A 25,784-nucleotide genomic window follows, 5' to 3' on the forward strand; every position below is an offset into this window, starting at 1 on the left:
TCTTTTCTCTTTCTTCCTGGTTCAGTCTTGGGCGCTTGTACCTTTTTAAGAATCTCTTCATTTCCTCTATATTTTTATCAGCATATAGTTGCTTGTATTACTCTATTATGATCCTTTGTATTCTGTGGTTTCTACTTTAACTTCTCCCTCTTCCCTTCTAATTTTGCTGATTTGTGCTCTCTCCTTATTTTTCTTGATGAGACTGGCTAAAGGTTTATCAGTTTTGCTTATGTTTTCAATGAACTTGCTTTTAGTTTTATAAATATTTTCTATTATTTTTGTCATCTATTTCATTTATTTCTGCTCTTATCTTTATTTATTTCCTTTTACTGACTTTGGGTTTTGCTTGTTCTTCTTTATTTGCTTTAGGTGTACATTTACGTTGTTTATTTGAGATTTTTCTCAGGTCCTGAGGTAAGTTTGTATTATTATAAAATTCCCTCCTAGAGCTACTTTTCGGAGAAGGCAATGGCACCCCACTCCAGTACTCTTGCCTGGAAAATCCCATGGACAGAGGAGCCTGGTGGGCTGCAGTCCATGGGGTTGCTAAGAGTCAGACACGACTGAGTGACTTCACTTTCACTTTCCACTTTCATGCATTGGGGAAGGAAATGGCACCCCACTGCAGTGTTCTTGCCTGGAGAATCCCAGGGACGGGGGAGCCTGGTGGGCTGCCATCTCTGGGGTCGCGTAGAGTCGGACACGACTGAGGCAACTTAGCAGCAGCAGAACCTACTTTTGCTGCATCCCAATAGGCTTTGGATTGCTGTGTTTTGATTTTCATCTGTCTCTAGGTATTTTTCAAATTTGGTCTTTGATTTCTTCAGTGATACACTGGTTGTTTAGTAGCATATGTTTTAGCTTCCCATATTTGTGTTTTGGGGTTTCCCCCCCCTTATATTTGACTTCTAAACTCATAGTGTTGGTGGTCAGAAAAATGCTTAAGTGATATTTCAGTTTTCTTAAATTTGCCAAGTCTTGCTTTGTGGCCAAACATGTGATCTATCCTAGAGAATGTTCCATTTGCACTTGAGAAGAATGTGTATCCTGCTGCTTTTAGATGCAACACTCTATAGGTATCAATTAAGTCCATCTGGACTGATGTGAGAATGCAATGGCAACCCACTCCAGTACTCTTGCCTGGAAAACCCCATGGATGGAGGAGCCTGGTGGGCTACAGTCCATGGGGTCGCTAGGAGTCGGACACGACTGAGTGACTTCACTTTCACTTTTCACTTTTATGCATTGGAGAAGGAAAGGGCAACCCACTCCAGTGTTCTTGCCTGGAGAATCCCAGGGATGAGGGAGCCTGGTGGGCTGCCGTCTATGGAGTCACACAGAGTTGGACACGACTGAAGCGACTTAGCAGCAGAAGCAGCAGGACTGATGTGATATTTAAAGCCGTGTTTCCTTATTTATTCTGTCTTGATCTGTTGACTGATGTAAATGAGGTGTTAAAAGTTCCCCACTATTATTCAGTTACTATCAATTCCTCATTTTTTATTTGTTAGTATTTCCCTTATATATTGAGGTACTCCTGTGTTGGTTGTATATATATTTACAACTGTTATATTTTCTTCCTGGATTGATTCCTTGATCATTATGTAGTGTCCTTTGTCTCTTGCAACAGTCTTTAAGGTCTATTTTGTCTGATGTGAATATTGTACTCCAGATTTGATTTTCATTTGGATAGGATATCTTTTTCCATTCCTTCACTTTCAACCTATATGTGTTTCCAGATCTGAAACGAGTGCTTTGTAAACAGCTAATATTCAAGTTTTGTTTTTGTATACATTTAGTCAGAATATGTCTTTCGGTTGAAACATTTAATCCATTTACATGATGAATTCTCAATATGTATAATCTTCCCGCCATTTTGTTCGTTGTTTTGGATTTGTTTTAGAAAGTCTTTTTTCTTTGTTCCCTCTTTTGATTTGATAAAAATTTTCAGTGTTATATTTGGATTCCTTTTTCTTTACTGTATATACATCTATTATAGATTTTTGGTTTGAAGTTACCATGAGGTTTTTATATAGCAGCCTAAATAAATACATGATTGTTTTCAGTTGAAGATCTCTTAATTTCAAATGTATTTTTTCAAATATCCTGCATTTGTATTCTCCACCTCTCATGCTTACTAGTTTTGATATCATATTTGTGTGTGGGTGATTTCCTAACTTTACTGTATGTTTCCCTTTGTCATTTCATAGTCTTCTTGTTTCTAGTTGTGACTTTTTTTTTCTACCTAGAGACATTCCTTTACCTTTGGTTTGGTGGTGCTAAATTTTTTTAGCTTTTTATCTGTAAAAATTTTTATCTTTCTGTAAAATATGAGTGAGAACCTTGCTGGATAGGATATTCTTGGGCATAGATGTCTCGCTTTCATAACTTTAAATATATCATGTCACTCCCTTCTTACCTGTACAGCTTTTGCTGAAAAATCAGCTGATGACTTTATGGGTATTCCCTTGCATGTTATTTGTTGCCTTTCCCTTATTGCTTTTATTACTTTCTCTTCTGTCTTTAATTTTTGTCAATTTGATTAATATGTGTCTTGGCATGTTATTTCTTGGATTAATTTTGCCTGGTACTTTACACTTTCTGGACTTGGCTTATTGCTTTCTTTCCCACATTAGGGAAGTTTTTAGCTCTTATTTCTTCAAATACTTTCTTGCTCTTCCTTCTGGGACCTTTATAATTCAAATGTTGTTGCATTAAAACTTGGCCCAGAGGTCTCCTAAACTCTCTTATCTTCATCCTTTTTTCTTTCTTCTGTTCCATGGCAGTGATTTCCCCATTTTGCCTTTCAGTTTACTTATCTGTTTTTCTGCATCATTTATTCTACTATTGATTTCTTCCAGTGTATTTTTCACTTTAGTTATTTTATTCTTCAACTCTGCTTTGTTATTCTTTATATTTTCTCATTTTTGGTTAAAATTTCTTGCAACTTCTTGCACTGTGCGCCCATTCTTTTTCCAAGATCTTGGATCATTTTTATGATTCTGACTCTGAAGTCTTTCCCTGGTAGATTGCCTAGCTCCACTTCACTCAGTTGTTCCTTTGGGATTTTATCTTGTTTCTTCATCTGGGACATATTCTTCTGCACTCTCATTTTGTCTAATATCTGTGTTTATGGATTTGGTTCTTCAGGCTACTGGGTTGCAGTTTTCCTGCTAATGGTGTCTGCCCTCCTGGTGGAGGCTTGTCTAGAGGCCTGTGCAGGCCTCCTATTTGGAAGAGCTGGTGCCTACCCACTAGTTGGTAGAGCTTGGTTTTGGCCCAGTTGGGAAAGGCTGTTAAGGTGTGTGTTTAGAGGTGGGTGTGAGCTCAGGATTTTTTTTTTTTTTTTTTGGCTGTGTCATGCAGCATGCAGGGTTTTATTTCCTCAACCAAGGGTTGAAACTGCGTCCCGTGCAGTGAAATGTAGGCTGTTAACAAATCAACCACCAGAGAAGTCCCTCGGGATGTTTGCTGATGGGTGGGGCTGTGTTTCCAGCCTGTTGATTGTTTGGTCTGAGGCATCCAACTATTGGAGCCTTGTAAGGACCGGGTGTTGGTGCTGATGAAAACAAGATGTTTGTCTCCACAAGAGTTAAAGTAGCTGACTACTTGAAATCTCCACCATCAGTGTCCATGTCATAAGGGCGAGCCACAGCCATATGATACATCCCCAGGAAACTGTCTAGGACCAGCTTGTAGATTTGACCCAGACTCCTATGAAGTCACTGCTTTTGCCCTGAGTCTTGGTACACGTAAGACCTTGTGTGTGTCCTCCAAGAATGAAGTTTATGCTTCCTCCCACTGCCCCTGTAGTCAGGTGGAGCTCCTGCAGTCAAGCCCTATGGGCCTTCAAAGCCAAATTCTTGGAGGCTTCTTCCCCTGATGTAAGACTCTGAGGCTGAGATGTCTGATGGGGCTCAGAACTCTTATTCCTACAGGAGAACTTTGATGATTTAATTATTCTCCAGTTTGTAGAACAGCCACACAGGGAATATGAGATCTTGATTGTATCACGAATGTGCCCCTCCAACCATCCTGTGGTTCTTCTTTATATTCTATGATGCAGAATATATTTTTGGCAGGTTCTATTCTTTTTGTTGATGATGGTTCCACAGTTAATAGTGGTTACGTGTGCTTATGAGAGGAAGTGAGGCCAAAGCCCTTCTATCTGCATCTTGGTTTTGATCTCTCTTCAATTGGACTTCTAAACACTTATAATAATCAATCTGAAAATAAAATTAAGAGAACATTTCATCAAGATGAATATAATACTTAGGAATCAATTTAACAAAAGAAGTACAAAACTTAGACTCTGAAAACTTCAAAATATTGTACAAAGAATTTAAAAACTAAATAAATGAAAAAACATTACCATTTTCATGGATTGAGAAAATATTTTAAAGATGGAAAGGCCCCTTAGATTGGCAGATTCATCATAAGTCCTATAGAATTGCAGCTGAGTTCTTTTTACTAACTGATAAGCCAATTCTAAAATTCATAAGGAATTTCAGGCCAAGGATAGTTGAAACAATCCTGAAAAAGAAGAATAAAACAGGAGAATTTGCTTTTGCTCATTTCAGAACTTACTACAAAGCAACAGTAATCAAGAAAATGTTGTAGTAGAACAAGGACACATCTAGATTAAAATGTAACTGAAATGAGAGTCCTGAAATAACCCCACACATCTAAAGACAACAGATTTTTAAACAAAGATACCAAGCCCATGAAATAATGCTTCTATAAATAAATTATAATAGGCAACTGGATAGCCACATGCAAAAGAATAAAGTGGAATTATTTCTTAATATCATATACAACAATTAACTCAAAATGGGCAAACACCTAAATGTAAGAGTAAAAACTATAACACTCTTAGAGGAAAACATAGGAGTAAGCCTTTGATACCTTGGAATTGGTGAAAGAGTCTTACATATGCCAGCAAAAGCACAATCAACACCAACAAAATAAGATAAATTGGGTTTCATTAAAGTGAAAAGCTTTGTACGTGAAAGAATATCATCAAGGAAGTAAAAAAGACAATTATAAAATGAAGAAAATATTTGCAAATCATATATCTCAGAGTAAATTTATATTGAAGAAAGCTGAGCACTGAAGAATTGATGATTTTTAACTGTGGTGTTGGAGAAGACTCTTGAAAGTCCCTTGGACTGCAAGGAGATCCAACCAGTCCATTCTGAAGGAGATCAGTCCTGGGTGTTCTCTGGAAGTACTGATGCTAAAGCTGAAACTCCAATACTCTGGTCACCTCATGCGAAGAGTTGAGTCATTGGAAAAGACTCTGATGCTGGGAGGGATTGGGGGCAGGAGGAGAAGGGGACGACAGGGAATGAGATGGCTGGATGGCATCATTGACTCGATGGACATGAGTTTGAGGGAACTCTGGGAGCTGGTGATGGACAGGGAGGCCTGGAGTGCTGTACTTCATGGGGTCGCAAAGAGTCGGACACGACTGAGCGACTGAACTGAACTGAACTGAACTGAAGTACTCTTCCTCGAGAAGGGCATGGAAACCCATTCCAGTATTCTTGTCTAAAGTATGTGGTTGAAAAGAGTTGGACATGACCAAAACGACTTAGCATACCAAATACTTTTCCAGCTCAATAATAAAGACAATAGAATGTTGTTAATGGGAAAATAATTTGAACAGGCAACTCTCATATGAAACTGTGATCTAATCATAGGACTATAGAAACTTTATTTCGGGTTTCTTTTACCTACTATGTCCATTTTTGGGAACAAATGTTACAAAACATTCTAAAAGAAAAAAAAATAGGTGAAGCAACATATTATCAAACCAGACTTAGATATGGCACAAATATTGGAATAATTAGACCAAGAATTTAAAGAAACAAGCAGCCGCAATGGCTGGCGCACTCCTCAGTGCGGCAGAAAGGAGCTATCCCACGTTCGAGGTCAGGGGCAGTGGCCGAGAGTGCCAGGCTGCGACGGCACAGGAATGGCCAAGAGGAGCCACCCTGCGTCCGAGAACAGGGGCGGTGGCTGGGAGGAGCCACCCCAAGTCCGAGGTCAGGGGCAACGGTCTGGAGGAGCCACCTAGCATACGAGGCCAAGGTGGGGGGGTGGGAGGAGCCACCCCACGACCGAGGCCAGGGATGGCGGCTAGGAAGATCAACCAACATCCAAGGAGCGGTGGCTGCGCTGGCACAGGACGGTCTAGAGGAGCTATCCCACGAAGGTCAGGAAGGGTGGTGGTGAGGAGATACCCTTTGTCCAAGGTAAGGAGCAGCCGCTACGCTTTGCTGAAGCAGCCGTGAAGAGATACCCCATGCCCAAGGTAAGAGAAACCCAAGTAAGATGGTAGGTGTTGCAAGAGGGCATCAGAGGGCAGACACACTGAAACCATACTCACAGAAAACTAGTCAATCTAATCACACTAAGACCACAGCCTTGCCTAACTCAATGAAACCAGGCCATGCCCGCAGGGCAATTGAAGACGGGCGGGTCATGGTGGAGAGGTCTGACAGAATGTGGTCCGCTGGAGAAGGGAATGGCAAACCACTTCAGTATTCTTGCCTTGAGAACCCCATGAACAGTATGAAAAGGCAAAATGATAGGATACTGAATGAGGAACTCCCCAGGTCAATAGGTGTCCAATATGCTACTGGAGATCAGTGGAGAAGTAACTCCAGAAAGAAAGAACGGATGGAGCCAAAACAAAAACAATACCCAGCTGTGGATGTGACTGGTAATAGAAACAAAGTCCGAAGCTGTAAAGAGCAATATTGCATAGGAACCTGGAATGTCAGGTCCATGAATCAAGGCAAATTGGAAGTGGTCAAACAAGAGATGGCAAAAGTGAACATCGACATTCTAGGAATCAGCGAACTAAAATGGACTGGAATGGGTGAATTCAACTCAGATGACCATTATATCTACTACTGTGGGCAGGAATCCCTCAGAAGAAATGGAGTAGCCATCATGGTCAGCAAAAGAGTCCAAAATGCAGTAGTTGGATGCAATCTCAAAAACAACAGAATGATCTCTGTTCGTTTCCAAGGCAAATGATTCAATATCACCATAATCCAAATCTATGCCCCAACCAGTAATGCTGAAGAAGCTGAAGGTGAATGGTTCTATGAAGACCTACAAGACCTTGTAGAACTAACACCCAAAAAAGATGTCTTTTTCATTATAGGGGACTGGAATGCAAAAGTAGGAAGTCAAGAAACACCTGGAGTAACAGGCAAATTTGGCCTTGGAATGCAGAATGAAGCAGGGCAAAGACAAATAGAGTTTTGCCAAGAAAATGCACTGGTCATAGCAAACACCCTCTTCCCACAACATAAGAGAAGACTCTACACATGGACATAACCAGATGGTCAACACCAAAATCAGATTGATTATATTCTTTGCATCCAAAGATGGAAAAGCTCTATACAGTCAGCAAAAACAAGACCAGGAGCTGACTGCAGCTCAGATCATGAACTCCTTATTGCCAAATTCAGACTTAAATTGAAGAAAGTAGGGAAAACCGCTAGACCATTCAGCTATGACCTAAATCAAATCCCTTATGATTATACAGTGGAAATGAGAAATAGACTTAAGGGCCTAGATCTGATAGATAGAGTGCCTGATGAACTATGGAATGAGGTTCGTGACATTGTACAGGAGACAGGGATCAAGACCATCCCCATGGAAAAGAAATGCAAAAAAGCAAAATGGCTGTCTGGGGAGGCCTTACAAATAGCTGTGAAAAGAAGAGAAGCAAAAGCAAAGGACAAAAGGAAAGATATAAGCATCTGAATGCAGAGTTCCAAAGAATAGCAAGAAGATAAGAAAGCCTTCTTCAGTGATCAATGCAAAGAAATTGAGGAAAACAACAGAATAGGAAAGACTAGAGATCTCTTCAAGAAAATTAGAGATACCAAGGGAACATTTCATGCAAAGATGGGCTCGATAAAGGACAGAAATGGTATGGACCTAACAAAAGCAGAAGACATTAAGAAGAGGTGGCAAGAATACACAGAACAACTGTACAAAAAAAGATCTTCACGACCCGGATAATCACGATGGTGTGATCACTCATCTAGAGCCAGACATCCTGGAATGTGAGGTCAAGTGGGCCTTAGAAAACATCACTACGAACAAACCTAGTGGAGGTGATGGAATTCCAGTGGAGCTCTTTCAAATCCTGAAAGATGATGCTGTGAAAGTGCTTCACTCAATATGCCAGAAAATTTGGAAAACTCAGCAGTGGCCACAGGACTGGAAAAGGTCAGCTTTCATTCCAATCCCAAAGAAAGGCAATGCCAAAGAATGCTCAAACTACCGCACAATTGCACTCATTTCACACGCTAGTAAAGTAATGCTCAAAATTTTCCAAGCCTGACTTCAGCAATATGTGAACCGTGAACTCCCTGATGTTCAAGCTGGTTTTAGAAAAGGCAGAAGAACCAGAGATCAAATTGCCAACATCCGCTGGATCATGGAAAAGCAAGAGAGTTCCAGAAAAACATCTATTTCTGCTTTATTGACTATGCCAAAGCCTTTGACTGTGTCGACCACAATAAACTGTGGAAAATCCTGAGAGAGATGGGAATACCAGACCACTTGCCCTGAGGTCAGGAAACAACAGTTAGAACTGGACATGGAACAACAGACTGGTTCCAAATAGGAAAAGGAGTAGGTCAAGGCTGTATATTGTCACCCTGCTTATTTAATTTATATGCACAGTACATCATGAGAAACGCTGGACTGGAAGAAACAGAAGCTGGAATCAAGATTGCTGGGAGAAATATCAATAACCTCAGATGTGCAGATGACAGCACCCTTATGGCAGAAAGTGAAGAGGAATGAAAAAGCCTCTTGATGAAAGTGAAAGAGGAGAGCGAAAAAGTTGGCTTAAAGCTCAACATTCAGAAAATGAAGATCATGGTGTCTGGTCCCATCACTTCATGGGAAATAGATGGGAAACAGTGGAAACAGTGTCAGACTTTATTTTGGGGGCTCAAAATCACTGCAGATGGTGACTGCAGCCATGAAATTAAAAGACACTTACTCCTTGGAAGAAAAGTTATGACCAACCTAGATACTATATTCAAAAGCAGAGACATTACTTTGCCAACTAAGGTCCATCTAGTCAAGGCTATGGTTTTTCCTGTGGTCACGTATGGATGTGAAATTTGGACTGTGAAGAAGGCTGAGTGCCGAAGAATTGATGCATTTGAACTGTGGTGTTGGAGAAGACTCTTGAGAGTCCTTTGGACTGCAAGGAGATCCAACCAGTCCATTTTGAAGGAGATCAACCCTGGGATTTCTTTGGAAGGACTGATGCTAAAGCTGAAGCTCCAGTACTTTGGCCACCTCATGTGAAGAGCTGACTCACTGGAAAAGACTTTGATGCTGGGAGGGATTGGGGGCAGGAGGAGAAGGGGACGACCCAGGATGAGATGGCTGGATGGCATCACGGACTCGATGGATGTGAGTCTGAGTGAGCTCCGGGTGATGGTGATGGACAGGCAGGCCTGGCATGCTGCGATTCATGGGGTCGCAAAGAGTCGGACATGACTGAGCGACAGAACTGAACTGATGCAGAGTACATCATAAGGAACGCTGGACTGGAAGAAACACAAGCTGGAATCAAGATTGCCGGGAGAAATATCAATAACCTCAGATATGCAGATGACACCACCCTTATGGCAGACAGTGAAGAGGAACTAAAAAGCCTCTTGATGAAAGTGAAAGAGGAGAGTGAAAAAGTTGGCTTAAAGCTCAAGATTCAGAAAACGAAGATCATGGCATCCGCTCCCATCACTTCATGGGAAACAGATGAGGAAACAGCGGAAACAGTGTCAGACTATTTTGGGGGGCTCCAAAATCACTGCAGATGGTGAGTGCAGCCATGAAATTAAAAGACGCTGACTCCTTGGAAGAAAGTTATGACCAACCTAGATAGCATATTCAAAAGCAGAGACATTACTTTGCCGACTAAGGTCCATCTAGTCAAGGCTATGGTTTATCCAGTGGTCATGTATGGATGTGAGAGTTGGACTGTGAAAAAGGCTGAGTGCCGAAGAACTGATGCTTTTGAACTGTGGTGTTGGAGAAGACTCTTGAGAGTCTGTTGGACTGCAAGGAGATCCAACCAGTCCATTCTGAAGGAGATCAGCCCTGGGTGTTCTTTGGAAGGAATGATGCTAAAGCTGAAACTCCAGTACTTTGGCCACCTCAGGCAAAGAGTTGACTCATTGGAAAAGACTCTGATGCTGGGAGGGATTGGGGGCAGAAGGAGAAGGGGATGACAGAGGATGAGATGGCTGGATAGCATCACGGACTCGATGGACGTGATTCTGAGTGAACTCTGGGAGCTGGTGATGGACAGGGAGGCCTGGCATGCTGCAATTCGTGGGGTTGCTAAGAGTCAGACACGACTGAGTGACTGGACTGAACTGAACTGATGTTAGAACTCTTACAGGATAATTTACAATAGGTTAGAACACATCAGTAACATAAGCATAGAAAGTGAAAGTGAGTGAAGTCGTTCAGTCCTGTCTGACTCTTTGCGACCCCATGGACTGTAGCCTACCCGGCTCCTGTGTCCACAGGATTTTCCAAGCTATAGTATAGTACTGGAGTGGATTGCCATTTCAAAGAAGTAACCAATGAGAAATGCTACAGATCAATATAACTGTAATGGTAACTTAACTTTGATAGTTTCCTTAGTAGATGAGACATGGCTGAAGAATACCTGATATTTAGAATGTATCAATAGAAACTTCCAAAAACTAAAAAAGCAAAAGAATACACCAGGAAAAATAACAGAATGTCCAAGAACTTTGGGAAAACCACAAAAATTGAAAGGTACACATGATAAAGGTACCAAAAGGAAAAGAAAGAAGAGAAAAGAAAAAATATTAGGAGCAATAATACAAGACAACGTCCCCAAATTAATGTTAGACAGTACATCATAGGTCCAGCAAGATTAGAAAACACAAAGCAAAATTAATGCCCAACTAAACATAAAACCCTACAGGCAGGCATCTTGTGTTCAAAGTGTAGAAACATGGATAAAGAAAAAAAAAAGTTGGAAAGAAAACACAGAAAAAATTACAACTTACTTTTCCTCAGAAACCTTACAAGCAAGAAATGAGTATTCTGTATCCTGAAAAATTATCCGTCACCATGAGGGAAATACAGTCTTCTAAGAAGATGGCAGAGCAGAGAACCAGAAAACTGTGTCTCCACCTAGCCAACTGCTTGGCAGAATGTATCTGGTTCATCTATGACTGAGTGAGTGAAGTCGCTCAGTCATGTTTGACTCTTTGCGACTATAACTATATTGGTACTGTTTAACTATAGGTTTAACTATATTGGTACTCTGAAGTGTGTTGAAGACTCAATTTTCAAGAGAAGTCATGGATGAAAAACTGCAGTTAATATTAATTTCATTTATAACACAGTGGAATTTATCCATCACTCAACCATCAGCCAGTGAAAGGCAGTTGTGAAAGTGTTCCTGGAGGAACTTGCACAAAAATTTCAGGAGCCAAGGTCAGCAAAATGAAACATGTCCTCCAAACATTGGGCATCCGTGCTGTGATCACTGATTGCTGCTTCAATACACAAAAATGTGAAGAAAAAGTCTGTAGTCATAGTTGTTGCAACTCTCTCTATTGTTGTAAGCCCCTCCTCTTTTGGCTGAATTGAACTAGAGGGGAATTAAAGGTCAGGATATTCCTATCCCTTTCTTTTTCTATTTTCCTATTTTGGCAGACATTAAAAACGTTAAAAGCAACCATATATGTGAGGAAATTAGAAAGTCACGATGTATGTTCAAAGGAAGGCACAGGCTCAGAAAAGACCTTAACTTTGCAACATAGAGACAGACTAAAGCAATAAAAGCAAAAGTTAAAAAACTGTGGGGGAGAGGGAAATTTTGGTTTCCAGAGTTACCATATTTTCAGATTTAAATGTCTGCTTTTCAACAAGAAAATCATCAGTCATACAAAGAAGCAGGAAAATTCAAAGTAAAAAGAAAAACAGAAACTGTCCCTGAAAAAGATCTCATGGTGGACCTACTAGACAAAGATTTAAAACAATTATCATAAAAATACTAAAAGAACTAAAAGGAGATGTGAAGAAATTCAAGAAACAATGTAAGAGCAAAATAAAGTATCAATAGAGAAAAATCTTAAGCAGTAATTAAAAAGAAATGCAAGAGTTGAAAAGCAAAATAACAGAATTTAAAAAAAAATCACAGTGGACTCTGAAGGTCAATTGAATTAGTCAGAAGAAAGGTGACCTTGATGATAAAACAATGGAAATTATCATATATGAGGAGGCAAGGAAAAAAAAAAAGAGATTGAAAAAAGTGAAGAAAACCAAAACCAAAACCAGTACAACACCAACAAGAAGACCAACATATGCACTGTGAGATTCCCGAAGAGAAAAGAGGAATCAATTCAAAGAAATTGACACTGAAACAAAATATAATCAATCTGTCAAAAGTCAAAGACATAGAGAATTTAGGAAATGCAACTCTTTACATGTAAGAAATCTTCAATAAGATTGCAGCAGATTTCTCAACAAAACTTTGGAGACTATAGCCTGGTATATCTAAAGGGCTAAAAGAAAAAAACATACCTGCCAAACAAGAAATCTAGATCTGGCAAAACTCTTTCAAAAGTAAAGAAGAAATTAATAAATTTCCAAATAAAAAAAGTTGAACAAGCTCAATTAGAATTGCCCTGAGAAATACTATCGAGAATCCTGAAGGCTGAAACAAAAGGAAATAGACAATAACTTAAAGCCATATTAAGAAAGAAAGATTTCAGTCAAATTAAATAAAGTGAAAGTGAAGTTGCTCAGTCATGTCTGACTCTTTGTGACCCCATGGACAGTAGCCTGCACCAGGCTCCGACCCCATGGACAGTAGCCTGCACCAGGCTCCTCCATCCATGGGATTTTCTAGGCAAGAGTACTGGAGTGGGTTGCCATTTCCTTCTCCAGGGAATCTTCCTGACCCAGGGATCGAACCCAGCTCTCCTGCATTGCAGACAGACACTTTACCATCTGAGCCACCAGGGAAGTTCAGTAAAACTAAATACATAGGCAATACAGTATTATAAAGCAAAATAAAGTAAAAATAAAAATAAAATTAAAAAGTATTGGGATTTCCCTGTTGGTCCAGTGATTAAGAATCTATCTTCCAATTCAGGGGATGTGGGTTTGATCCCTGGTTGAGGAACTAAGATGCCACAGGTTGGGGAACTAAGATGATGTGGAGCAATCAAGCCTGTGTACTGCAACTAGAGAAACTTGTGCACTTCAAAGAGACACTTTGTGCCACAGCAAGAGAAGTGCACACACTGCAACTGAAGAGAAACCCTCACACTCTGCATCTAGAGAAAGCCTGTGTGCCACAAGGATCCAGTGTAGCTAAAAATAAAAAATAAATTAAATAAATAAACATTAGTATTATTGTAACAATGGTATATAACTCCACTTTTTATGGTAAACATGATTTAAAAGTCAATTGAAAATCATTGTATAAAAGCTAGCTTTATCATAAATTTGGATTGTAACTCCACATTTTCTTTTCTACATAGTTAAAGGGACTACTGGATTTAAAAACTCTTTTGTTTTGGCTATACAATGTATAAAGTTGTAATTTTGTGACACTAACCAAAGGACGTGGGGACAAAGCTGTTAAAGAAGCAGAGTTTTTGCATGTTATTGAAGTTAAACTGGTATAAATTCAAATTAAGATAACTTTAGGATGTTAAATGTACTCCCCATGGTAATTACAAAGACAATGACCAAAGAATACACATAAGAGGATATTATAAAATAATTTAGCAATTTCACTATAAAAAATCAACTAACCACTGAAACTGAAGAGTAGTACAGGAAATACGGGATAAAAGAGCCACAAGGACTATAGAAAACAAATAGGAAAATGACAGAAGTAAGTACATCCTTAATTTTAATTTATACCTAATTAATTTAGGTATAAATGAATAAGCTTTGCAATCAAAAACCAGAGATTGGTGGATAGATTTTAAAAATACATAAATAGGTTAAAAGCAAAAGAACAGAAAAGGATATCCCATGTAAATAGTAACCAAAGGAGTTGGGGTGGATATATTAATATCAGACAAATAGAATTCAAATTAAAAGAGGTAACCTGAGATAAAGAAGTATATTATATATTAGTAAAAGTTTCAATACATCAGTAAAATAGACAATTATAAGCATTTACATATCTAATAACAGACTATCAAAATATCTGAAGCAAAAAGGCAGAACTGAATGGAAAATAGACAGCTGTACAATAATACTTAGAAATTTCAACATCTTATGTATATTAGAAAATCCAGACAGAAGTTAAAAAACAAAACATAGAGGACTTGAGCAATACAACAAACCAGCTAGATCTAAGAGACCTGTACAACACATATGATGCAATAAAAATGGAATATATATGCTTCTCAAGTATTTGGTACATTTCAACCAAGTATAGACCAAATGTTAGGCCATGAATTGTTTCTATTGATTCACGAATTAGTGGTAACTTAACAACACACTCTTCTAAAACAGATGGGTCCAAGATATAATCACAAGAGTAATTAGAAAGAATTAGAGATGAATGAAAACAAAACACAAGTTACCCAAATTTGTGTGGCATAGTAAAAGCAGTCTTAAGGGGAAATTTTATAGCCATAAATAATTATACTAGTGACAAATATCTCAAGACAACAAACTAACATCACAATTTAAGGAACTAGAAAAAGAAGAACAAATGAGACAAAGCTGCAGAAATTAGGTCAGAGATAAACATAAGAGAGTAGAAAAATAAGAGATAATAAACAAAACCCAAATAAGTTCTTTGAAAATTACAATAAAGAAAGGACAAATGTTTAGGTAGATGGGACTGAAAAAAAAAATTTCAAATTACTAAAGTCAGAAATGAAACTGGGGACATTATTACTGATTCTCCAGAAATAAAAAGAATCATAATAGAAGATTATTGGCAATCACATGGCAATAAATATGATAACCTAAATGAAATGTTCAAATTTCTAAAAACATAAAATCTACCCAAACTGAGTCATGAAGAAATAGAAAATTTAAACACATTGATAGTTAGGAGAGTAAGTCAGTAATCAAAAATCTCCTTACCAAGAAAAATCCTAGACTTGATGGCTTCACAGGTGATATCCACCAAACATTTAAAGACTTAACAATAATCACAGTGATTCCAACAATTTGGTTAGAATATTCTCTAATTTTACAATATCGCCATTACAGTGATACTAAAGCCAGAGAAAAGCACTATCAGAAAACTATTGACCAATGGCCATTGTAAACACTGATGCAACAAGTCTTAACAAAATACTCGCAAACCAAATTCAGCTACGTATTTAAAAGATTACATGGCACAAGAAAATTAAGCTTATGCCTAGGACATAAGGATGGTTCAACAAACAAATATCAATGAATGTAATACAACACATTAACAGAATGAAGGGAAAAAGCATGATCACCTCATTCACTGATGCAAAAAATAATCTGATAGAATTGAACACACATTCATACTGAAACACTCAGCAAACTAGGAATAGAAGTAAACTACCTTGACATAATAAAAGCCATAAATAATAAACTCACAAAAAATATACTAAATGTTGAAACACTAAAATATTTTCACCTAAGACTGAAACAAATCAAGGATACCCACTTTTTGCACTTCTATTCAACACCATACTGGATGTTCTAGCCAGAGCAGTAAATAAATAAATAAATTTAAAGTATCTATATTGGAAAGGAAAAATTAAAATTATCTTTGGACACGTTATAATCTAATATATAGAAAATAGAAAATCCTAAAGACAGCAAAAGAAAAAAAACCCTTAGAATTGATAAATTAATTCAGCAAAGAAGCAGAATACAAACCCACACACAAAAATAAGTTGCATTTCTATTCAGTAACAATGAACAATCTGAAAACTCCAAAAATATTTCATTTGAAATGACATCAATTTAATAGAAATAATTAGCCAAGGAGATGAAAAACTTGTACAATGAAAACTATAAAATACTGCTGAAAGAAATTAAAGGAAACATCAATAAATAGAAACATATCCTATGTTCAAGAATTGGAAGACTTACTATTGTTAAAATGTGAATACTGTCCAAAATGATCTAGACTCAAAGTAGTCACTATCAAAACTCCAATGAAATTTTTTTCCAGAAATCAAGAAACTCATCTGAAAATTCATATGAAATCTCAAGGAACCACAAATAGCTAAATGAACTCTGAAAAGTAAGAACATTGGACTACTCGCATTACCTGAATTCAAAACTTAATACAACCTTACAATAATGAAAAGAGTATTGCACTGGCACAAGGAAATACAGACTCACAGAAAAAAAGGGTCCAGAAATAGACCAGCATAAAAATAGTCAAGTGATTTTCAACAAGGATACCAAGACCATTCAATCAAGAAAAGAAAATATTTTCAACAAATAGTACTGAGAGACACTGAGTATCCACAATGCAAACAAATGAAGTCAGATCCTTACCTATCACCATATATAAAAATTAACTCAAAATAGATCCATGACTGATCTAAATGAGACTTAAATCATAAAATTCTTAGAAGAAAACACTGGAAGACAACTTCATGGCATTGACTTTGGCAAAGATTTTTGGCATATGATACCAAAGGCACAGGTACCAAAAGAAACAACAGAAAATTCAACATCCATTAATAATAAAAACTCTCATCAAAGTTTGTACAGAGGGAATATATCTCAACATAATACAGGCCAATTATGACAAAACCAAAGCTTACATCATATTCAATAGTGAAAAGCTGGAAATCTTCCTCTAAAGTCAGGGACAAGACAAGGACGCCCACTCTTCCAACTTCTATTCAACACAGTCTTGAAGTCCTAGCCACAGCATTCAGACAAGAAAATAATAAAAATATCTAAATTGGCAGAAAGGAAGGAAAACTGTCACTGTTTGCAGATAATATGGTATTATTTATAGAAAACCCTAAAGTCTCCACCAAAATACTAATAGAACAAATAAATGAATTCAGTAAAGTTTCAGGATACAAGATTAATATACAGAAATTTGTGGGTTTTTTTGTATACATTAATAATGAACCCGAAGAAAGAGAAAGCAAGAAAACAAGCGATTTAAAATCTCATCAAAAATAATAAAATGCCTAGGAACAAATTTAACCAAGGAAGTGAAAGACTTTTACTCTGAAAACTATAAAACAATGATGAAGGAATTTGAAAATGATACAAAAAAGTAGAAAAATATTCCATGCTTTTGGATTGGATGAATTAAAATTGTTAAAATGATCATACTACTCAAAGTGATCTATTGATTTAATGCAAATTTGGTCAAAATAACCATGAAATTTCTCACAGAACTAGAATAATTCTAAAATTTATATGGAACCATGAAAGACCCCAGTCTGTCAAAGAAATCTTGAGAAAAAGAACAAAGCTGGCGGTATCATCCTCCCAGACTTCAGGCTACACTACAAAGCTACAGTAATTAAAACAGCATGGTAATGGTACACACACACAAAAAGACAGATCAATGAAGCAAAATAGAGACCTCAAAAATAAACTCGCTCAGTTATTAGCAATTAATATAGAACAAAAGTGGCAAAACTATACAAAGGAGAAAAGACAGTCTCTTTAACAAGTGGTTCTGGGGAAAGTGGACACTAACATGTAAAAGAAAAAAAATAGAACATTTTCTTATATCATATACAAAAGTAAACTCAAAATGGATTAAAGACCTAAATATAAGACTGGAAATCACAAATTTCTTAGGAAAAAACACAGGAAGAACACCATTTGAAATAAACTCCAGCAATATTTTATTTGGGGATCTGGCTCCTAGGACAAAAGAAAAAACAACAACAAAAATGAGACTTAGTTAAAATTGAAAGCTTTTCACAACAACAAATATAACCATCAATAAAACAAAGAGACAACTTACACAAAGGAAGAATATATTTCAAGTGATATGAACAATACGGGGTTAATATCCAAAATATATTGTTTAGAACAAATAACTTTATATCAAAGAAACAATCAAATTAAAAAATAAAAACTGGGCAAAGAGCTGAGTAGACAATTTCCAAAGAAGACATACAGATAGCCAACAGGCATGTGAAAACATTCCTGATATTACTATTCATCAAAGAAATGTGAATCAAAACAACAAAAAGGTTATCACCTCACACTTGTCAGAATGGCTATAATCACTGTGTCGACAAATACCAAGTGTTGGTGAGGGTATGGAGAATATGGAAAACTTTTTACACTCTTAGTGGAAATGTAAGTTGGTGTAACCACTATGAAGAATAGCACAGAAGTTCCTCAAGATACTAAACATAAAGCATACTTTATGATACTAAACATAAAAACATCATATGACCCAGCAATTCTACTCTGGGGTATTTATCTGAAAAAAGATGAAAACAGTAATTTGAAAAGATACATGCACCCCCATATTCATAACAGTATTATTTATAAAATATGGAAGCAATCTAAGTGTGCAAAAAATACAAGTCTAAAGAAGATGTGTTTACATATATGTCAGTTCAGTTCAATCACTCAGTCGTGTCAGACTCTTTGCAACCCCATGAATTGCAGCATGCCAAGGCCTCCCTGTCCATCACCAACTCCCAGAGTTCACTAAGACTCACGTCCATCGAGTCAGTGATGCCATCCAGCCATCTCATCCTCTGTCGTACCCTTCTCCTTCTGCCCCCAATCCCTCCCAGCATCAGAGTCTTTTCCAATGCCAATGAGTCAACTCTTCGCATGAGGTGGCCAAAGTACTGGAGGTTCAGCTTTAGCATCATTCCTTCCAAAGAAATCCCAGGGCTGATCTGCTTCAGAATGGACTGGTTGGATCTCCTTGCAGTCCAAGGGACTCTCAAGAGTCTTCTCCAAAACCACAGTTCAAAAGCATCAATTCTTCAGCATTCAGCTTTCTTCACAGTCCAACTCTCACATCCATACATGACCACTGGATAAACCATAGCCTTGATTAGACGGACCTTTGTTGGCAAAGTAATGTCTCTGCTTTTCAATATGCTGTCTAGGTTGGTCATAACTTTCCTTCCAAGGAGTCAGCGTCTTTTAATTTCATGGCTGCACTCACCATCTGCAGTGATTTTGGCACCCAAAAAAATAGAGTCTGTCACTGTTTCCACTGTTTCCCATCTATTTCCCATAAAGTGATGGGACCAGATGCCATGATCTTTGGTTTCTGAATGTTGAGCTTTAAGCCAACTTCTTTGCTTTCCTCTTTCACTTTCATCAAGAGGCTTTTTAGTTCCTCTTCACTTTCTGCCATAAGGGTGGTGTCATCTGCATACCTGAGGTTCTTGATATTTCTCCCAGCAATCTTGATTTCAGTTTGTGTTTCTTCCAGCCCAGCGTTTCTCATGATGTACTCTGCATATAAGTTAAATAAACACAGTGATACTATATGGCCTTGACGTATACCTTTTCCTATTTGGAACCTGTCTGCTGTTCCATGTCCAGTTCTAAATGTTGCTTCCTGACCTGTATACAGATTTCTCAAGAGGCAGCTCAGGTGATCTGGTATGCCCATCTCTTTCAGAATTTTCCACAGTTTATTGTGATCCACACAGTCAAAGTCTTTGGCATAGTCAATAAAGCAGAAATAGATGTTTTTCTTGAATTCTCTTGCTTTTTCCATGATCCATTGGATGTTGGCAATTTGATCTCTGGTTCCTCTGCCTTTTCTAAAACCAGCTTGAACATCTGGAATTTCATGGTTCACGTATTGCTAAAGCCTGGCTTGGATAATTTTGAGCATTACTTTACTAGCATGTGAGATGAGTGCAATTGCATGGTAGTTTGAGCATTCCTTAGCATCTCCTTTCTTTGGAATTGGAATGAAAACTGACCTTTTCCAGTCCTGTGGCCACTGCTGAGTTTTCCAAATTTGCTGGCATATTGAGTGCAGCACTTTCACAGCATCATCTTTCAAGAGTTGAAATAGCTCAACTGGAATTCCATAACCTCCACTAGCTTTGTTTGTAGTGATGCTTTCTAAGGCCCACTTGACTTCACATTCCCAAGACGGGCAGTTCATGGTGAAGAGGTCTGACAGAACGTGGTCCACTGGAGAAGGGAATGGCAAACCACTTCAGTATTCTTGCCTTGAGAACCCCATGAACAGTATGAAAAGGCAAAATGATAGGATACTGAAAGAGGAACTCCGCAGGTCAGTAGGTGCCCAATATGCTACTGGAGATCAGTGGAGAAATAACTCCAGAAAGAATGAAGGGATGGAGCCAAAGCAAAAACAATACCCAGTTGTGGATGTGACTGGTGATAAAAGCAAGGTCCGATGCTGTAAAGAGCAATATTGCACAGGAAGGAATGTTAGGTCCATGAATCAAAGCAAATTGGAAGCGGTCAAACAGGAGATGCCAAAAGAGAATGTCGACATTCCAGGAATCAGCAAACTAAAATGGACTGGAATGGGTGAATTTAACTCAGATGACCATTGTATCTACTACTGTGGGCAGGAATCCCTCAGAAGAAATGGAGCAGCCATCATCGATAATAAAAGAGTCTGAAATGCAGTACTTGGGTGCAATCTCAAAAATGACAGAATGATCTCTTTTCATTTCCAAGGCAACCCATTCAATATCACAGTAATGCAAGTCTATGCCCCAACCAGTAATGCTGAAGAGGCTGAGTTGAATGGTTCTATGAAGATCAATAAGACCCTTTAGAACTAACACACAAAAAAGATGTCCTTTTCATTATAGGGGACTGGCATGCAAAAGTAGGAAGTCAAGAAACACCAGGAGTAACAGGCAAATTTGGCCTTGGAATGCAGAATGAAGCAGGGCAAAGACTAATAGAGTTTTGCCAAGAAACTGCACTGGTCATAGCAAACACCTTCTTCCCACAACACAAGAGAAGACTCTACACATGGACATCACCAGATGGTCAACACTGAAATCAGATTGATTATATTCTTGGCAGCCAAAGATGGAGAAGCTCTATACAGTCAGCAAAAACAAGACCGGGAGCTGACTGTGTCTCAGATCATGAACTCCTTATTGCCAAATTCAGACTCAAATTGAAGCAAGTAGAGAAAACCACTAGACCATTCAGGTATGACCTAAATCAAATCCCTTATGATTATTCAGTGGAAGTGAGAAATAGATTTAAGGGACTAGATCTGATAGATAGAGTGCCTGGTGAACTATGGATGGAGGTTCGTGACACTGTACAGGAGACAGGGATCAAAACTATCCCCATGGAAAAGAAATGCAAAAAAGCAAAATGGCTGTCTGGGGAGGCCTTACAAATAGCTGTGAAAAGAAGAGAAGCAAAAAGCAAAGGACAAAATGAAAGATATAAGCATCTGAATGCAGAGTTCCAAAGAACAGCATAAAGAGGTGAGAAAGCCTTCTTCAGCGATCAATGCAAAGAAATAGAGGAAAACAACAGAATGGGAAAGACTAGAGATCTCTTCAAGAAAATTAGAGATACCAAGGGAACATTCCATGCAAAGATGGGCTCGATAAAGGACAGAAATGGTATGGACCTAACAGAAGCAGAAGATATTAAGTAGAGGTGGCAAGAATACAGAGGAACTGTACAAAAATGATCTTCACAACCAAGATAATCACGATGGTATGATCACTCACCTAGAGCATATGTAACAGAATATTATTCAACCACAAAAAGGAATAAAATTCTGCCATTTGCAACATGGATGGATCTGCAGTGTATTATGCTTAATGAAATAGAGAAAGAGAAATACTATAATTTGTACTAGGTGTAGCTGTTAGGCTCCTCTGTCCAGGGAATTCTCCAGACAAGAATACTGGATTGCATAGCCGTACCCTTCTCCAGGTGATCTTCCTGATCCAGGGATCAAACCTGGGTCTCCCACATTGCAGGCAGATTCTTTATTGTCTGAGTCACCAGGGAAGCCCAACTCAAAGGACATGAATTCGAGCAAACTCTGATAGTGAAGGACAGAGGAGCCTGGCTTACTGCAGCCCATGGGGTCACACCGATTCAGACATGACTTAGCAGCTGAACAACTACAGATTAGTGCTGTTGAACACTTTCTCATGGTTTATTGAATATACCATATATCTTCTTTTTAGAAATGGTTGTTCATTCCTTTTCTCATTTTTGAATGGAAAATTGGGCTTTTGTTATTATTTTAGGAGTTTTCTATATATCCTGTATATTAACCCCTTATCAGATATATGACTTCCAAGTGTCTTCTGATACTATGTGGGTTGCCTTTCTACTCCATTGGCAGTGTCTTCTAATGTATCACTTTTTAAAATAATTTTTTTAAGAAACACAACGTGCCTATTTTTTTCTTTTGATATCTGTATCTTTGCTATCACGTTCTGGAAACCATTGCTAAAACCAATGTTTTAAAGGTTTTGTCCTGTTTCTTCTAAGAATTTCATACTTTAGGTCTTACATTTAGGTTCCTGATACTTAATAATTTTTGGATATATTGTTAAGGGTCTAACTTTTTTCTTTTACATAGGGATACCCAGTTTTCCCAGAACCATTCATTGAAAAGACTGGCCTTTACCCATTGGATGGTCTTAGCACCTTGTCAAAAATCACTTGACCATATATATAAGGATTTATTTCTGGGCTCTCTCTTCTACTCTGTCAGTCTATATAAGTCTGTCCTTATGCCAACACAACACTTTTGGATTACTGCTACTTTGTAATAAGTTTTGGAAATTCTGACTTTTTTATTTTTCATGACTGTTTTGGCTTCTCAGGTCCCTTGAGATATATGATTTTTAGGTTTTTCTATTTCTGCAAAAGAAAAAACTACAATGCCATTTGCATTATGGTAGGGATTACATTGAATCTGTAGATCACTTTCAGTAGTATCAACAATTCAAAGTAGTAAGTCTTCCTTCCAATCCACCAATATAGGATGTGTTTCCATTTATTGACATTTCCTTTAATTTCTTTCAGCAGTATTTTGTAGTTTCAGTATACAAGTCTTTCATCTTTTTTTGCTACATTAATTACTAAGTAATTTTTTGTCCTCTAAATTTTTTATTAGTAAACTTTAACTTTTAGAACAATTTCAGATTTACAGAAAAATTGAGCAGATAGTACAGAGTTTCCATATGTCCCATCCTGTGTATTATATTTCCAAATTAATTACTAAGTATTTTAAAATTCAACTTCAAACTGCTTTTATAATATCCCTTTCAGATTGTTCATTGTTAGTGTAAAGAAATGCAACTGGCTTTTGGGTGTTGCTTAGCATCCTGTTCCTTTGCTGAATTAATTTATTAGTTCTGAGTTTCTGTTGAATGTTTAGGGTCATTTACATATACATTAAATCATATAACATGCAAAGCCATGATTTTACTTCCTTCTTTCCAATTTGGATATCTCTTATGTTTGTTTGTTTTTTATCTTGCCTAATTACTCTGGCTAGAACTGCCAGTACTGTTTTGAATAAGATATGTTAAAAGGGCATCCTTGCCTTGGGCCTGGTCTTATAGGAAATGCTTCTCTTCTTTCACCAACAATTTTCACAGTGAATTTTTCATAAATGGCTTCCACTTTGTTAAGGTAGCTTTCTTCTGGGCTTCCCAGGTGGTGCTGGTGGTAAAGAGCCCACCTACCAATGCAGGAGACATAAAAGACTCAGGTTCGATCCCTGGGTTGGGAAGATCCCCTGGAGGAGGGCATGGCAACCTACTCCAATATTTTTGCCTGAAGAATCCCCATGGACAGAGGTGCCTAGGGGGTCACAAAGAGTTGGACATGACTAAAGCAACTTAGTAGGCATGCACACAGCTTCTTTTTACTCCTAGTTTGTTGAGAGTTTTTATCATGAAAGGGTGTGGAATTTTGTCAAGTTCTTTTCTTGCATCAAATGAGATATTCATGTGGGATTTTCCCCTTTCAGCCTATTGATATGGTGTATTACATTGATCAGTTTTCATATGTTGAACCATCCTTGCTTTCCAGGAGTAAATTCCACTTATGATGTCCAATCCTTTAAATATGTATCCAAATTCTGTTTCTTTGTATTTTGCTGAGAATTTCTGTGTCAGTGTTCACAATGAATATTGGTCTGGTTTTCTTATATAGAGTTTGTCTTGGATATAAGAGGGATGGGGGCACAGAATAAGTTAGGAAGTGTACTCTTCTATTCAATTTTTTTTTTTTTATAAGTCTGAGAATTGCTGTTAGTTCTTCTTTAAGTGTTTGGTAGAATTCACCAGTAAAGCAAACCATCAGGTCTAGGGTTTTTCTTTGTTGGGAGATTTTGATTACTGATTCAATCTACTTAATACTTTTAGGTCTATTCAGATTTCTTATTTCTTCATGGTTTAGTCTTGGTAGATTTTATGTTTCTATGAATTTGTCCATTTCTTTTCAAAAAAATTTAATTGGATTTTAGTTGATTTACAATATTGTTAGTTTCAGGTGTATGGCAAAGTAAATCAGTCATACATATAAATATATGCACACCTTTTTTAGGCCATTACAGAGTATTGAGTAGAGTTCCCTGAGTAAGTGATGAACTTGGATATTTAACTGAGATTTCTACTCAAAGTGTTGAAGTGGGCTGGTTCCTCTTTATAGCTTATGGTAAAACATGAAGAAAGGGATAAAGTGAAGATGAAGCTGATAAGCAAAAAGTAGCCAGGACTTGATAATTTTGAATAGTCTCAGCTCATCCATAATTTAAAAAAGCAAAAACAAAAAAAGCAAACATGCTTTGACAGAACATTAAGAGTGTGGCTGAACAATTATTTGATAAAGAGGCTACATGTGTGCTATAGACTAAGTGTTTGTGTCATTCCAACTCATATGTTGACTTCACATGATATTTGGAGATACAGCCTAAAGGAGGTGATTAGGTGATGTGGATGGAGCCTTCATAATGGGGTTGGTGTCCTAAAGAAGACACTCCAGAGAGACCCCCTTCATTTTTCTGCCATGTCAAAGTGTCAGTTGCTCAGTCGTGTCTGACTCTTTGCAACTCCATGGACTGTAGCCCACCAGACTCCTCTGTCCATAGGATTGTCAAGGCAACAGTGGAGTGGGTTGCCATTTCCTGCTACAGGGGATCCTCACCACACAGGGTTCAAACTCTGGTCTTCTGTATTGCGGGCAGATTCTTTACTGTCTGAGCTACCAGGGAAGCCATGTGAGGACACAACAAAAAGACAATTATTAATCAGGAAAAGGATCCTTGCATGCACATGTTCTAAGTTACTTCGATTGTGTCCAACTCTCTGCGACCCTATGGATTGTAGCCCATAAGGCTCCTCTGTCTATGGATTATCCAGGCAAGAATACTGCAGTGGGTTGCCATACCCTTCTCCAGGGGATCTTCCCGACCCAGGGATCACACCCATATCTCGCATAGTCTCCTGCATTAGCAGGCGGGTTCTTGACCACTAGTGCCACCTGGGAAGCCCAAAGATGTCCTTCAGTTCAGTTCAGTCACTCAGTCGTGTCCGACTCTTTCCAATCCCATGAATTGCAGCACGCCAGGCCTCCCCGTCCATCACCAACTCCTGGAGTTTACCCACTCATGTCCATCGAGTTGGTGATGCCATCCAGCCGTCTCATTCTCCTGTCCGCTTCTCCTCCTGCCCCCAATCCCTCCCAGCATCAGAGTCTTTTCCAATGGGTTAACTCTTGGCATGAGGTGGCCAAAGTACTGAAGTTTCAGCTTTAGC

General features: G+C 38.1%; 1 long non-coding RNA gene across 1 annotated transcript; it reads right to left on the reverse strand.

Moving 5' to 3' along the window:
- Positions 1-265: 265 nt before the first annotated feature.
- Positions 266-4,533, reverse strand: LOC132659427 (uncharacterized). Its single transcript, XR_009599878.1, has 2 exons — positions 4,373-4,533; positions 266-4,226 (listed from the first exon to the last, which is right to left on the reverse strand). It is a non-coding gene; the product is annotated as an uncharacterized LOC132659427 (long non-coding RNA).
- Between the last annotated feature and the right edge of the window lie 21,251 nt (positions 4,534-25,784).

Source organism: Ovis aries, chromosome 1 (genome assembly GCF_016772045.2).
Source record: "Ovis aries strain OAR_USU_Benz2616 breed Rambouillet chromosome 1, ARS-UI_Ramb_v3.0, whole genome shotgun sequence".
Taxonomy (NCBI): Eukaryota; Metazoa; Chordata; class Mammalia; order Artiodactyla; family Bovidae; genus Ovis; species Ovis aries.